The following is a 13,321-nucleotide window of genomic DNA, read 5'->3' as shown; positions in this document are numbered from 1 at the left end:
GATTCAAACGTCTTAGAGAGCAATAGAATTTGTTATACTTCCAGGGCTGGAGAACTTTAGAAAGGAGCTGAAGCCCCTCTTTTGAAGACCTTTTATACGGAAGAAGGAAGTTTCACACCGTTCTATTTTTGTGAGTTCTGTTAATAGTAAGTCAGGCTGTACCTTGAACAATTATCTAGAACATATGCTTCAGATCTCATTTAAGCATAAACCCAGAACCTCTCTACTTCTTAAAGTAGCCCCTCTCACTATAATTATTCAACATTCAGCCGGTTGTTTCGATTGGATTTGTGTTAAAGGTACTATTGCAGGATATAAGCTGTTCCAAGTAAAGCTGCCTTTTGCAGTTGATTGATTGTGATTTTGTCAGTGCTGATGGTGTTTGAGCGGCATGTACTTGTGATTGGTAAACGACTTTTCTTCTAGTAGTCCTCAGTTGCTGGCTCTGCTTGCTCAGCCAATAGTCCTGAATTCTGTAGTTCTTTTGTCACCAGATGTCCAATAACACCTAGTGTGGTCCTTGTTGACCTGGGTGACATTTGATTTAATACTGGTTTCTGTAAATTATATCTCACCATATTTTTTTTATGGAAGAGGCACTTTTTCTTTCCTTTGATGAGGCCTGTCTAGTATGACAGAATCTATGGCACAGCTCTAATCCTCCCCAGAGCACGCAAACTCCACAACTATGTCAAGGTAGTATCTCATGGGTATTGTTATATACACAAAAATGTGAAATCATACCTGCCAGTTCTTTAGCTGGTGTTGGCCTTCATATTCATCATTTTTTTCCCCTAGGATGTCAATAAAGTATATGTGCAAATCCATGTAGCCTACCCTTTTGTAATTGATAAATGGAAATTTTGTCAATGTGCACATTTTCTAAGTGCCATCCAAGATTTTGAACATTTCCAGGAGATGTCCAATTTTTATTTCTTCAAATTCTTTTACCCTTCCAGCATTTGTATAATGCTATTTTTGAGTTTCCCATAGATCTTTCCAAAACTGAACGATTTCTTTTTTGTTTACTTTTCCATTTTCAGAAATTCTTTTGCCATTTATAGAATGTCTTTTGGTTTAGTTTAAGCTGAATATCAGAGAGATACTGGGCTCACGTGAGCTCAGACATGTCTTCCGAATTATTTTTGAAGTATCTGTGACTGGTGGTTTTTGGCAATCAGCTTTCTTGCTTGTCAACATTCACTGTCAGATCTCTAACTTTAGCTTCATTTTGCAAGGAAGTTTTGTCTCAATATCAGGAATTCAATATTATTCTAATGAGTTAAAATTAGCCCAGAAACAGGTGCAATGAAATAGGAAATTATCTTTCAATTATATCAAATAAACAGAGAAGATACTAGCGGACATAGCTAACAATCAGTTGCTTTCTTAGAGCAGAAGAGTAATACTGGATTTGACCAAATGGTTATCTAATCAAACCCCACAGGACCCAACTGGATGCTAATAAAAAGACTACAGTAAGGAGTTTGATAGTGACATGTATTCATATGCGTGCTCTTTTTGGCGTACAGTAATAACTGTATCTCCTTTCAATTTATCTAATTTTCTTTTGAAGCATATCAAGTTGGCTACCATATCACCTATGAAAAAACTCATTCCATAACATAAGATACACTGTATGGAGAAATGTTTCCTACTGTCATTTTTTACCTGATTTTTATTCTTCATTCTCCAGCCAGTCCTTTTTAGATGGATTAGGCTATAATCCCCAGAATTCATTGTGTGTATGCTTAACTATGCATTTTGACTGGGAATTCTGGTAGAAGGAGTTGGATATATTTGAAAAACAGGAGATTAGGCTGGGCGGTTCCAGTCCTTTCCCATGTTCTGTAATTGTATGAGGGATTGGGCAGAACATAAGACTTTCCATTAGATGTCACTGTAGTAGTTTCCTATTCAATTTAGAATCTCTTCTCACAGTATTTTACATAATACTGATTTCTTTTTAAGTCCTCAAACAATGTAACTAAATAACATCATTTTGAAAAATTAATACCTTCAAATAAAATATGTTTTTAAAGATAAACTTTATTATAGTATTAAAAGTATTAATACTATACTTTTAATAAATGTAATATACTTTTACATTTTCACAGCAGAAAAGAATACTGTAAAAATAGGAGACTCCATCAATTCCTCCCTCTCTGCTGTATACAAATTATAACACTTTTTCATTCCACTTCCAAATCATATTATCAGAGTAAAAAGAAAATATTAATAACTCTTAAAGAGATTAATAGAAGCACACATTTATGTTTAGGTATCCTTCCAACTTCCACATACTTGTTGCAAAATGAGCATGTTAAAAAAATCTACTTATTGGGTGCTTTGCTGTGTAATGTGATTATCCTAGAACATGCTACCATACAAAAACTTTCTTCTTTTAGTAATTAATCTTCCCGAGTTTATGACACTTCTTTCAAGCAAGTTATTTGCAGGACTGCTTCTCCTTGAGGATATCAGCCTATCCTTCTAGGTTAGATAGAATGGATACATGCCAGGTCCCCTCCCTTAAATGTTGCCATCTGATGGGACCTCAGCGTTATGCCTTTTTGGTGGCCACCCCAATCCTCTCATTGAAGATCAGAGGGACCCCTATCCTTTTAGACTTCCAGAAGGTTATGAAGACCTGGCTTTTCCCTCAAACATTGGGCTAGGATGGGAGGGTGGGGGTGGGTGAGTTGTGAATCCTGGCTCCATGGCTCTGGAAACAGTTTTTTCTTTCCCTTGTCTCTGAAAGTTTGATGGCCTCTAAAAGGGGCTTAAAGACCTTTTAATTTGATTAGAGGATTAGTGTAGGGCTTGGCTATTCCATCTTATTTCTCATTAATCTTGACATGACCTAGATTCATACCTGTTTTAATTTAATGATAGATGTATACTTTCTCAGTTGTATTATAGGGCATTGTTGTAAACATATATGATTGTTGCATTTGGTTTGCTTTCAGGTTAGTATTTGTTTATTTGTTTGGCTGTAAGTTACGATCTAATTTTACTGGATGAATTTTTTAATTGTGTTCTTCTGATTTGTGCCATCTCTTGGTAAAAGAATAACAAATAATAACAATTGTAATAAGTGTCTTCGGTGCAATGAAAACAATTTGAGCACCACTTGATCACCATTGGCATTGACACCACTGGTCAATAGCACCACTGGTCAATAGCAAAAGCTAGCTGCACTTGGAACAGCCTGCAAGGATACTTTAGCAACCTCAAAGAACACATTTACCTATCTCAGGTCCCTGAAAAGAACTCAATAGGTGAATAAAAATGCCAAATCCAGTCTAAACATCTGGCTGGCTGTGCAACGAAACATAATAATAAGATGGGGCAAATGAATCTATAATAGTTGGATAGAACACAGAATCTTTAGGAATTAGTTGCGTAATCATCAAGGTTCTTCTTAATACCAGCCTGTGCAAAAATAGTCTTCAAAATTAACAAGATTATAGTATTAAATGGAAGAAACACACACCCAACAGAAAAAATAACAATATAGAAACCCATGCAGCATTGATCTATATCTTAAAGAGCACCAGACTGAACCCAGGCTATGTTAGTCAAGTTTTTTTTCCTGTTGAGGTCAATATTGCTAACTCCTAAAGAATAGAATATCTTGTCTCTAATTTCAGTTGACTTAAATTTAATCAAACCAATGTATGTGTGTATTTGTGTGTTTGCACATGTTTTCTGTCTGCCATTGATTCACAGTATTAATTTTAGGAATCACAATTTTGTCTGGCTTCTTAAAATCTACATTGAAACATTCTCTCATTTTCTTCAACTGAAGATAAACATTTGTTTCCAACTGGCTCTGTATAATTTTCCAATAATTTGTTTGCAAATTTTCTCCACTCATCACATTTTACATGTGAGTGGAGGGCAAATAGAGGACACAGTGCTGAAGATTATAGATGGGTAATCTCAAAAATGGACTATATTCTATATCAGCAGTTATGATACCAATTCTTTTAGAACTGAATGCATTTAGATACATATGATGATGTACATGGGCCTTTCCCAACACAATCCAAACATGACCAGGCATCATGTTTTTCTTGCTGTTGCCTTCATCTCATGCCCTGTCCAACCTGTGAATGAATAAAGCTTAAGTTGTCCTTAGCTATATCAGTATCAAGTTGTACATCTCTCTTTATCCTAATACTCTCCAAGAGTAGCCTTGGATATAAGCCATCATATACTTTTCACCCATTTTGTCGAAGTGTGAAATCAAGTGACCAGTAGTGGATGGGATCAGGGCAATGTTTATTGGGCTTTCAGTTTGTTATGGGCCAGTCCCTGGTCTGCCACTCTGGTCTCCTGAAGTAGCCAGATGCAGTCACATTGTGCCAATGGTCTAAACACAATAATTTACACTGGACTGCTCAGCTGGCAGGATCCATGTGCTTCAATTCTTCGGCCTGTGCCAGTTAAGAGAGATACGGGAACAGCCAGTGTGGGATTCAGCCAGTTCACACCACTTCGGCAGAACCGGTAGCTAATTTTTTGTTGCCCAGGCCCAGAATGGACTTCCGGAAGAGGCATCCACACAGAGAACCGGTTGTTCACATATTTGAATGCCACCACTGGGAACAGCCCTGTGCTTTGTCCCCCTCGAGAGCATGGAAGAACCAGGAAGCTGACATTTGCTGGTTATATAATATAAAGAAAGGAAAAAAGGGGAGAAAAATCTTATGTGAGAATGCTGCTTGTGACTCAGCTGCCCTTGTGATTCTGAATGGTTTTCTTCTTATTATTATTTTTTACTTTGTTTACAACAGAATGGAATACCTGCCGTGTTCTTCTTGAAATCCAATTGGCAGATGTTTTTTTACTGTGCAAAAGAAAGAGGGCAGCAAAGACAGAGGAACCAGCCAATGTCTGCATTTCATGAGCTATTCGTGTATAATTAGAACAGCGTTGGCTGTCCTAAGCAGTGAAAGAGAATAGTGACAATTGAGATAGAATAGTACTTGAAACTACTGTATTTTTCTGTCATCTCAAGGACAGTTGGTAGCATTTTTACTCAGGAGAATGCCTGGATGAGGGCTACTAAGTCTGGGCTGCAAAAATCCAGATCACCATGAGATGGCAGCAAAGTAGCACTTTTCTGAATCTCCTTGCAGCTCTGTTATGATCATTTGTGTTTTTGTAGCTCAGATCTGCTTGCCTTATCAATGCTATATTTAATATTTCCTTTGAAATGTTGAAATGAAGTTGCATATGCTACTGGAAAAGTATTGAAGGTTGGAAGCAACAGACTCCTCCTGTTGATGGCATTCTAGTTCTGAATACATCTGCCAAAGCTCAGTGCTAGATCACATTAAACTGAGCCATAGCCATCGTTAATCTCTCCAGTTCTGGAAATGTCTCATAGCTATAATTGATTTCTACTGTGTTCAAAACATTGCTTCTTGCAGGGGGGTTTGTTTTGCAATTATATCAGATAAAAAATATTGTCTTCCTATTGTTTTCTTCATCATGCAGCTTTTATACTGTGGAAGGAGATTACTGTGTCAACTTTTATATATAAAATGTAATACAGTTAAGTGATACAAGAATATATGAGAAGACTTAACCCAAACTCCTTAATGACAAATAGAAACCAAATAACGTCACATCGGATGTTGGAGCAGGAAATTCTGTTAGCTAGTTACCTAGCTTTCCAACACTTTTCCTCCTTCCAAACTTTGCACATAACCCCATTAACTCATTAACCCCATTGTAATGTTTTACAAATTCTTCTACAAGGATAGGAAGAAACTAAATGTTTGATCATCAAGCTATTAAAGAAATTGTATAGCAATCTTAGTCTCGTTGGAGAAGTTTTTTTTTTATTAGTTTCACAATGGCAGTGAGTCCTATCTTAGCTACAGTTTCACAGTGGGATGCTGGGTTCTATTTCCCATGCTAAATTAAACTCTCCTTCAGAATCTGACTTTTTGAGTCTAATCTTATCCATTAGTTATATCTTTGTGTAATCTTCTGATAATAGGATAGGAAACACTTTTCGTGCTTTGATGTTGTGTTACAGCATCATCCTAGAAATGCTAGACTGAATTTATTAATTACCATTTATTGGCAATATTTTCATACTGCCCACATTAACAATTGTAGCTGATTTTACTCCCAAGTATGTGGCCCTGAAAAGCAACCTTGCATAATAGTCTTAACTGGAATAACTTGGCTTACCTTTGGACATTCAGATATTTAGTAAGTACTCCAAAGATAAGCCAGAAATTGTGGCCAGAAAATCTTTGTTTTGGCTTCCTAGCAAGTAACAAAAAGTCTTATGTAGCTAAAATGTTTTTAATAAATAAGAAGAGGATGTAAAAACAAGATTCAAACAAAAGCAGAATGCATTATTTTTTTTAAGATGATATGTTTTGAATTAATAGCTGTAACATTTAATAAGTTTTCCATAGTCTCCAAAAGGAAATTGGCATTCATTGATGCAAAGAAATATGTTGTGAATTAGAGAAGAAAACTAAATAGTTCTGTTAAGACAAAAGATGGAGAGAGAAATACAGAAGGAATGTACACCACAGTCCTAAAATGTTTCCAATTCCTACAATGATGGTGGATAAATACACTGTATCTGAATACGATTTTAGGAAAAGTATGAAATGATTTTAATAAGATATTTCCTGTCCAATTATATATCTTCATAGATATGTTTGGAGTTGTTGTTTAATGTAAGTGGATATAAATACATAGGAATTTTGTTATGATGAGAATGTTAGCAATCCTGTTCATTATTTTTTCAGATCTCTCATCGTAAAATTTGGTTACTGGCTCTTTTTTTTCTCCTTGTGGTGCTTTGTGTATTTTCATTTTTATTAGCTGGTCTCAGGACAGGATTGAAACAATTTGTATGGTAATCAGAACAATACTCAGTTTAGTGCGTTCAAGATGGTTTAGATTACAGTTCTCATAATCTCTTACTAATAACCTGCTGACTGGAATACCGGGAAACTGTCTGGATGCTGGATTACATTGCTAGATTTGGGAGACATCAGTTTAGCTCCCCTTAGGCTTTGCAGTCCACTAAGACAGATCCTGAAAAATAAGAGGGTTGGAAAGAAGAATGTCACCCTGAACTCTTTGGAAAAAAGGGTGCATATAAATATTATCAGTTATGGGGGGGATTAGTGGTTTCCCTATTTCTGACCAGCTTGAACCACTTCAGCTCCAGCTGTATGGAGAGAAGAGGCTCCTCATGATCCTTCTCTTGTCTGATGGAGGAGTGAACAGTTCCAGTGTAATTATGATAGATCACAAAGTCTCCTGGAGCCCACAGCTTTTCCAAGCATACCAGCTGAGTAAGCAGAGAGATAAATAGAAAATTAGGCAATAAGCAAAGGCTGCTTCCAGATTAGGCCTTTGCTTTTTCTTTTCTACAGTAATACTCATGCATTTATTGACTGATTGTGTGCCATTAAGTTGTTATCAACTCTTATTGACCAGATAGATAGATTTTCTCTAGGAGGATCTGTTCCTAACCTGACTTTTCAGATCTTTGAAGAGTGCACCTGTTGTCTCAGATGGCCAACTGATTTATGCAATACAGGTAGTCCCCGACTTACAACAATTCATTTAGTGACCTTTTAGAGCAGGGGTTCTCAACCTTGGCAACTTTAAGACTTGTGGACTTCAAAGTCCACAAGTCTTAAAGTTGCCAAGGTTGAGAACCCCTGTTTTAGAGTTAAAACGGCTCTAAAAAAAGTGACTCCTGGCCATTTTTCACACTTATAACCGTTGCGGCATCCGCATGGTCACTTGATTTATATTTGGATTTCTTAACAACTGACTCACATTTATGACGGTTGCAGTGTCCCGGGGTCATGTGATCCCCTTTTGCAACCTTCTGACAAGCAAAGTCAATAGGGAAACCAGATTCACTTAACAACGGTGTTACTAACTTAACAACTGCAGTGATTCAATTAACAAATGTGGCAAGAAAAGTCATAAAATGGGGCAAAACTCACTTAACAAATTTCTCACTTAGCAGCATACATTTGGGGCTCAGTTGTGGCTTTAAGTTGAGGACTACCTGTACTCTCTTAGATGTTATCTATACTATATGTTTATAAGGGATGAAAAATATCCTGATCCTCCCTAGTTTGCAACATTGCCATTTGTTTCTATCCAGACCTTTTGCAACCTAGAACTGGCAGCCCTAATATTTCTAAGTACAGTTCATCCTTGTTTAGCAGTCACAACTGGGGCTGGCAACTAAGTGACTAAGTGAAACTATGATGGTGTTTATGATCTTACTTCAACTTTCTTTTGCTTCACATACCTGCAAAGGTTGTGAATGCAAGGACTGATCTCAAAATCAGCATTGTAACTGCAAATAGCTGCTAAATGAAGCACTTGCTACATAAGATCTATCAGTAATACCTTTGGCCAAGGAGTCTGCCAGGTGGATTATATTCTTCTGCAACATTACAGATTAAATATGCACACACAGATTTACAATGAAAAAAACCCACATTAAATGTATAAAGTAAGAAAGGCCTCCCCCCCCTTCAGACAAGTATATTTCAACGTTTATGAAATTCAAACTGAAAGTTCAGCATTATAAATGATGGATATTTCAATAATTAGGCAACTAAAGTTGAGTTATGTGTAGATTTTCAAGGAAATACCCATTATGGGGAGTTAGAACATTATAAATAACATTAATGAGTACATATTCAGGAGAGCCAAGTTTTAACTGCATACACTGACATTTGCATCTCTAGGTTCTGCATTTTTGTTCACAAGCCATTTTCTTAGGCTGTTCAGGGGAGCTAGTCCCTGATTACTGTGCATGGAATTGTAATTCTGTTGTAAACCCTTTCATGTGTGGATTAAGAGGGCATCACGCAATTCCTGCAGATCAAAGATCTGTTGTTGGATATCCCCATCTCAGCAAGGTTAATTCCATGAAGAAACTTTTGCTTATGAATTTGACATCCCTATGGACTGTCCCTGTCAAGACACTGCTCACAGATGCTCAGAATAAAAAGTTTCCAAATGGACATTAGTTATTACAATCTTCTTCCTTGTTTCCATATCTGATTATCAGTGGTTTCTTGAAGATATATATTTTGACGCCTATTTCTCAGGAATATGGATCTGTGCAACAAGAGGCAAAAAACATCCAGATTGTAGGTTGTAAAAACTCTACATCAGCGGTTCTCAACCTGTGGGTCGGGACCCCATTTGGGGTCGAATGACCATTTCATGAGGGTTGCTAAACAATGCAGTCCGCCATTTTTTCCCCTTTTCCTTAGCTGTGCTACTCCCTTTTATTCTATTGGCTTTTGAAAGCCAATAGAATAGAATTTCTTGAATAGAGTCTAATTCTATTGGCTTTCAAAAGCCAATAGGAATTGTCCAGGCTGTCTCTGCCCTGCTGAGCCCGCCAAAAGTCCCATTCTGCAAACGATGCTGCAAATTGTCTGCAGCGAAGGCAAGCTGTCTGGAAGTTTCCACCCCTCCCTGCTGAGCAACTACTAAAAATGTAAGTAAAAGAGGGCCAGGGGTGGGAGGTGGGAGGCTGGCGGGTGCCGGGAGGGTTGCTGGCGCATGTGGGGCGCAACCTTTTGCTAATGCTAGAGATGGTTTACATTCTCTCCTTCCTCGCTTCAAAATCCTCCCTTCACTCTTACGTGCACTCTGTCTCCATTAAAGCTGGAATCCTAGTTTGGTGTGAGACAAACCCTTCTGGGGAATCAAGCAATGCTGGTTCAGGGGTTGCAAAAAGAAATAAAATAAATAAAAATAAAACCTCAAAATATCCACACAGTTTAATGGACTGGGAATTTCTTTTCAGTTGCTCTCTTTGAAATTGACATGCTTTCACTCCCCAAACCAAGCAGCTTGGCATTTTGCTAATAGCTGGTTCATTCTTAATTAACTCTTGTCACTTTTACCCTTGATCACTTCTTCTGGGCTATTGCATGCACTGAAAGAAAAACAAAGGAAGGGGGAAATAGTCAAAACAGCCTGGATAAGCTTCAAGTTGCATTTTATGGTGGAATCAAGAATGATTGGAAGATGGAAAGGCTAATCACTTGAAAGTATCTTGTGCCATTAACATATCCAGCTAAGCAACAACAGCCAGAATTTTATCTCTCGACACAAAGCTGAGATCTGCAGACTAACTATTAAGAGAAAAAGGTTTCCAGTTTGTAGATAGTAAGATGACAATATTGTGTCAGAGAAGTTAGGATTTATCAGACAAAAGAGCTTTCAAGAGATGTCTTGTTTTGATGAATTGTGCTCATTTGCTAGGTATGAAGAATATCACAAAAGATTCCTCCAGTTTCCTATCCAGAAGCCCCCTTGCTACTTATCATTTCATCTTAGAAAAAAACCACCTGTGTGCTCTAAATTGCCATTAAAGAAGTATCTTCTCTCTTATATAAAAGAGAATGTTGGTCAACTTGAGCATTTACTTTGAAAAGGTTAAGAAGAAATCTAATTAGTATGGTTCCAAAACTTGTTTTACACAAAGTAAAGTTAGCAGTAAATTGCAACACATTATAATCACTAGAAATACACTAGAATATGTATTTATATATCAGGTAGTTCAGCTTCCTTTATCCACTTGCCTCATTTTTGTATAACTATTCTCTCCATCATTCTCCCATTTTTGATGGAAAACTTCCTTTCAGCATCATTATTTTCTGTTCAGTAATGAAAGTACTTGCCCTTTGTAGAAAATATTTGAGATCAAGGCTTTGTCTTAATATGGCCCATTTTATTGGAGGTCAAAGTAGAGATAAAATATACAACTGTTATCATTTTTCTCCAACTCTGAGCTATTTCCAATAGCTACAGTTCTTGCTGTAGTATTATAAAATGTAGTAGGTTTGCAAAGGGATGTCTGTTCTTACCATTTTACTATGTTTCATCCAGATCAGTGGTTGAAAAGAGCTAAAAGCTTGGATAGTTAGATTGCTTTGCTACCTGAAGGGAATATTATGGCCTATAAAAGTTGGAAAGTTGGAACTTGAGGACTGTGACCATTAATGGAAATAGAGGGAAATACCAACATTTATTTGAAAGTCCTTGAGAAGGGATGGATGGATGTGGCTTTCCTATTTAGTTTTTTTGTTATGTATACTGTTAATTCAGAAAAGACTATTTGAATATAATTATATATTCAAATACAATACATTATATGTCATGAATTCACCACATACATATTCAGGATAACATGGAGATCCTTTGGGGAGAGCAGTAAGTACAAATATTCAATTTACAGAAATCCATGTATATACAGTATAAACCTTGAGAGATAAAAAAGAGAGAGAATATATATTGTGCATGGATGCATGGATGCAGTAATGGAGTGATAGAGTAATATATAGAGAGAATCAGAGAATCACAAACAGATAGTTATTGTGTGTATGTGTCTGTATGTACGTGTGTCTTTATTTAGTTTCTTTATTAGATGTTCCAATAGTCTAGGAAAGGGACTGACTTCAAGCTAGCATTCCATATACTGTATTAATCAGGACCAGATAACATCAGCTAGGATTTTCTGACCTGCAAGATTCATACCCTGCAGGGCTTCAACACCTCTCCCAACCTTCATAAACCTTGGATGATTGCAAAACATCACTATTTGAGATCCAGTGGGGGAAAACGCTGCCTTCTGCAGCTATTCCAAACAGTCAGCAATGAAGGGAAAAGACTAGTTTCTGTATGTTGCCATTGTTGAATTCCCTCAGGCATGCTAGCTCTACAGGTGGCATTGGATAGTTTTGCAGGCATCCAAGCTTTATGAATAACTGATTATACATTTTTCAGAACTGAGAGGACACTTCCTTCTTTCCGAATATACCAGTGTAGTCTGCATATTTGGTAGACCAAATAGGAAGATGTACTTGCTGAGGAGAGTGAGCAGTGTGTGTGTGGGAGAGGTGTTGAAGCCCTGCAGGGTGTGAATCTTGCAGGTTAGAAAATCCTAGTTGATGTTATCTGGTCCTGATTAATACAGCATGCTGTATGGAATGCTAGCCTGAAGTCTGTCCCTTTCCAAGTTTACTGGAACATCTAATAGACTAAATAAAGTTCTAGGGACTCCTGCTGATTGCAAGTGGGGAACTGAAGAGGTCCAGTGCATTCTGTGTGGCTCTTGAGCATCAGAGCTAGCAATCAATAATTGCAACCCTTACAGAAAAACTGAACAAATACGGTACGCTATGATGGATGTTTCAGGGAAGTTGTCTATTGCCCTAGAAACAACTGAACCTCTATTTAAAAACTGATGTGTAATTCTGGATCTGATTGCTCTTGGCACAACCTCTGAGACATTGGACTTGTTTCTTGACAGGCCAGATCTGGAGCATTTAGAGCATCTGTTCACATAATTCTATCTCTTCCATAATGACATAACTGATGCTTTGTAAGGAGTGTTAGTAAGTTACTCATATTGAAGTGCTGTAGTTTTGCATAATATAGATCTGGACCTTGTGTGTGTTGGCACTTTTCTCAGAGAGATGGCAGAGCTCTGATGGCTATTAGCTGCATAGGGTCAATTTCCAAAACCCCTGTTATGTAAGTAGAAGGGAAAAAGAGGGGAAAAAAAGAATAATGAGATCTTTCCTTCCCTCCTACACTTTGCCACAATTTCTTGAATCTTCCAAAAGTACTCAGCCCAGATGAATGAATTTGCCTCTTTTATTCCAGTCCAGTTCCTGAACTAACATATGAAAGTCAGTGGCATACTCCTGCATCAAATGCTTACACTGTCAGTGACCAATTTTACAGTTGGCAGTCACTCGCTTGACTAGATTATCACAATTAGCCCTTGGGCATGTCACAAAATAAGCATAGCTATCCAAGTCAGGTTGTTCTGCATCAGAAAAAGGATTGCCCGTTTTGTAGCTCTTTCTGTTGTTATGCCAATTACAAAACCTTCTTAAAATTGCTCTGTGGGAAACCTTCGGGTATTAAGGAGATATATAATTCACATTGAACAAGGAAGATAAATTTGTCAAGTTTCCCATCATATTCATAAGACATAAAGGTGGATGTTCAGTGTCAGAATGCTGCTGCTGCTGCAGGTGGTGCTCCAGTAACAATTCCTGAGTCTTACTGTGGGACTGGTATAGAACAATATGTTGTGTCTTAGCTTCTGGACTCATTATTTATTGTCTCATCTGACTGATGCCTCTAAGTCATAACTTTGTTTTTATACTCAGGCAAGGCATTGGTGACTTGATTGACAATTAGCAGGATTTCAAGTAGTTCTCTGAGCATTACTTAAGCTTGATCTTGAGATGTAGTTATCCTTTTG

Source organism: Crotalus tigris, unplaced genomic scaffold (assembly GCF_016545835.1).
Source record: "Crotalus tigris isolate CLP2741 ecotype Arizona unplaced genomic scaffold, ASM1654583v1 scf7180000017754.2947050, whole genome shotgun sequence".
Taxonomy (NCBI): Eukaryota; Metazoa; Chordata; class Lepidosauria; order Squamata; family Viperidae; genus Crotalus; species Crotalus tigris.
The sequence above is the reverse complement of the archived record's forward strand: the minus strand, read 5'-3'. Positions refer to the sequence as shown.